Source organism: Protopterus annectens, chromosome 2.part1 (assembly GCF_019279795.1).
Source record: "Protopterus annectens isolate FY-2018-M chromosome 2.part1, PAN1.0, whole genome shotgun sequence".
In the NCBI taxonomy this organism is placed as follows: Eukaryota; Metazoa; Chordata; order Ceratodontiformes; family Protopteridae; genus Protopterus; species Protopterus annectens.
Genome location: NC_056729.1, coordinates 147,510,003 through 147,513,590, shown reverse-complemented (window position 1 = coordinate 147,513,590; position 3,588 = coordinate 147,510,003). Strand labels below are relative to the sequence as shown.

General features: G+C 29.1%; 1 non-coding gene across 1 annotated transcript; it reads right to left on the bottom strand.

Moving 5' to 3' along the window:
- Nucleotides 1-988: 988 nt before the first annotated feature.
- On the bottom strand, nucleotides 989-1,060 carry TRNAE-CUC. Its single transcript has one exon. It is a non-coding gene; the product is annotated as a tRNA-Glu (tRNA).
- Nucleotides 1,061-3,588: the final 2,528 nt, after the last annotated feature.

Below are 3,588 nucleotides of genomic sequence, written 5' to 3'. Positions count from 1 at the left end.
TTAGAGAATAATAGGATCTCTATGAGGTTTAATAGTCTACATAAAGGCAGTAGGGTTAATTATTTAGACATCACTGTTGAGGGCGTGCCAGGTGGAAAGATAAAAACAACAATATTTAGAATATTTGATCAACTGAATTTAATGCTACATGCCACGAGTTGTCACCTCAAACACACTTTAGTATCTATTCCATATGGGGAAATACTTAGGATTAATAGATTGTGTAGTGATAAAGAAGAATGTGAAACAGAAACACAAAGGGTAATAACCATGTTTTTGCAAAGAGGTTATAATGGACAACAGGTTAAAAAAGGTTACGATAAGGTTAAGAACATAAAAAAAAATCCTAAATGTTGTGGTAAAAATAGAAGTGATAGATTTTATCAAAAGAGTGCAGATGAAAAAGTGTTTTTTGTTTCTAAATATACTTTGTTTTCAGACAGACTAGAAAACTTGATAAAAAATTATTAAGAATACTGTGACAAGGGAGGTAACATCCTTGAAAGAAGTCAGATTTAACTTTTCCTATCAAAGAGGGAGAAGTTTGAGAGACTTCTTAGTACATGGGGTTTATAAGAGACCAGTTAGTCGAATGAAAGAAGAAATAATGTTAAGGGAAACTATACCCTGTGGGGGTTGCTCAGTTTGTAAATACATGGTTAAGACATTCTCAACTATAAATGGTAAAAGATTTCAAGAGCAGGGACTTTTTTCTTGTAAAAGTGCAGGTACTATTTATGATTTAAAGTGTCCTTGTGAAAACCATTATGTTGGTGAAAGCAAAAGAAGTTTAGCAGTCAGGATAAAAGAACATGTAATTGGAATTGTTAATTGTTTATAGATTAGTAGTAGGCTAACTGCCCTTGTGAGACATTTTAAGCCTAGCCAATTATCCCCTGTGAAATTCAAACCCTGTACCTTGTGTTTGTAAGGCAAACCCCTTAACCATTAGGCCACCCTCCCAACCCTAAAAAAGGTGCATTGAAGCTTCCCTTACTGGGAATCAAACCCAGGCCGCGGCGGTGAGAGCACCAAATCCTAACCACTAGACCACGAGGGACTCCCCTAAGTTTAATTGTATAATTGTTTTAATTATGTAATTGAAAGATTATAGTGTATAGAAGGGATGTATTTTAGAATAGGGATACTCTGTAAAGGCTTTTTGTAAGCCGAGGCACTAGGAGAATTTATTTTATGTGAATAATACAGACCATTGGACTTTTCATGAGATTTGGATTCCTGGAGTTTTAGTTGTGGAATGTTAATATTTTGCTGCTTGGTGGTTTGACATATTCCTTGTCTCTTGTCTGATCACAATGCACTAAGTATTAATATATTAATGGATCCAATGAAATTTCAGAGCATTTACAGTATTCCAGTGTATATAATGAAATACAAAGAATTTAAGAGTTTCCTCAAGGAACAAATTGAACATTTTCTATCTTTCAATAATGATGGTCAGGTTAGTAAAATCATACAATGGGATTCCCTTAAAACTGCATATTAAAGATGGGATGGGAAGATGGTCTAGTAATAAAATGACAGAATGGGATACAGAAATATTAGAAATACACGATGATATACCCAAAGCAAGTTTTGAACAACAAGCAAAGAAATTAGATAATATTGAAGGCATTTAAAAACTAATGACAAATTATCAAGGTTAATACATAAAATGGAAATAGCTCTAGAAATGTTAAAATTGCACAGTTATGTGATGACTCCAAAAAAAATCTTCATACTAATAAACTTATTTCAAAAATGGAGAAAATGTTAAATATTTTTAAAAAATTCCATGAGGATCTTAATAAAAGTAAACACAATATTTCTGTTGATGGCAAAATTGTATTTAAAGAAAAATGCTACTAATAAACTTAATGATCACTAAATGTCTTTGTTAAATAAGCCTATTACCCTAATAGAAGTTAAAGACGTGTTAAAAAAGTTAAAATGGAAAAGCTCCAGTATGTAACTATATAGACTGCCTCCATTAAATATTTTAGAATTACTGAGTGAAGTTTTCAGAATAATTCATAGTGACAAAATAGTTTTTTCCCTCGTGGAAATTGTCTATAATCTCACTATATTTACAAGGAAAAAATAAAGCATTGGTTTCCTCTTATAGACCAACTTCATTATTAAATGTAGATTATAAAATATTTTCTTCCATCTTCACTAAAAGATAAGGAGACATAGTAGAATAATTAATAAAAATTAAACATTATAGTCAACAGATTAACTTATGACGATATTAAAAGAGTAGTAACAATCTTAGATTTGGCAAAAGGAATGAGCAAACTTGGCTCTAATTAGCTCAGCTATCAAGAAAAGTTTAAATTATGTAGATTTGACGACTTATTTATAACATTGGATGTTTTCTTTTCCAGAACAATTCATTGAAATATTAAAAAAACTTGTATAGAGATTCAAAGCATATATTAAACTTGGATCTTACCTCTCTCAAAGAGTCACTTTAAACAAAGGTACAAAGCAAGGGTGTCCCTTATCTCCTCTAATATTTACATTCGTTATTGAACCCTTATCTAATAGTATAGGCAGCAATGATAAAATTGATGTTTTTTTTTCAATTAATAAGGATTGCCAATCTAAAATACAGGTTTTACAGATAATATTTCACTAACTATAGGAAATATAAACTATTTAAATAAAGAAATTGATGAGTTAATTGGAAAGTTTTAAGAAGTATCACTGCTGAAATTTAATAATAATAAAACTGATATTTTGATATTAAATCAATTACTAGATAGCAAGTTTAAAGATAAATATAAATATAATTGGGAAGGACAAGAATTAAAATATTTAGGAATAAAATTGTATCAAGATGTGAGTAAGGTTATTAATCATAATTTTGAAAAAAAATAATGGAAGAAGGATCATTCATTATTAAAAAATGGAATAAGTGTTATTTTCTGTTGAGAATAAGTTAGTGCTTATTAAAATTATTATATTACTTAAGATTATATATTTTGCATTCAGTAGCATTAAATGGCTGAAACAAATCTTTTGAAGAAAATGTAAAAATGTTAACTTCATTCTTATGTACCCTAAAAATCAGAAAATTGCTTATAGAAATCATATTAGACTGTTAGAGTATGATGTTATTGGCTTTTCCAAAGTAGAATCTTATTTTATTGTTGAAAATTTTAACTCTGTTATACTCTAGCTAGATTGAACTTATACTAGTCTATGGAAAACTATTCAGGAACAGATTATACTAAATTGTTCTAAGTTTGTTAAATGTGATAAATTAGAAGTATGTGGCAATCCTTTCATTTGTTTAATGAAGCATACTTTAGAAGGAAATGTATTTCAATCTTTAGATTCTGCATATATAAAATTAATTGTAAAAACAGTTAATAAATATATTTTTTAAATCCCCATTAATATTAAAATGGAGATTTGTGTGCTTTCTCATTGCACACCGATCTAGAATTGTGGAAATTCAGAATAATGTTTAAATAAATTTAGTAAAATGAATTGGTTAGTATTATGGTTCAATTGCTTTAAGAAAGGGAAAGCTAAGGCATCAAAATGTTTAATGAAATATTTTAAGCTAGATGAATCAGT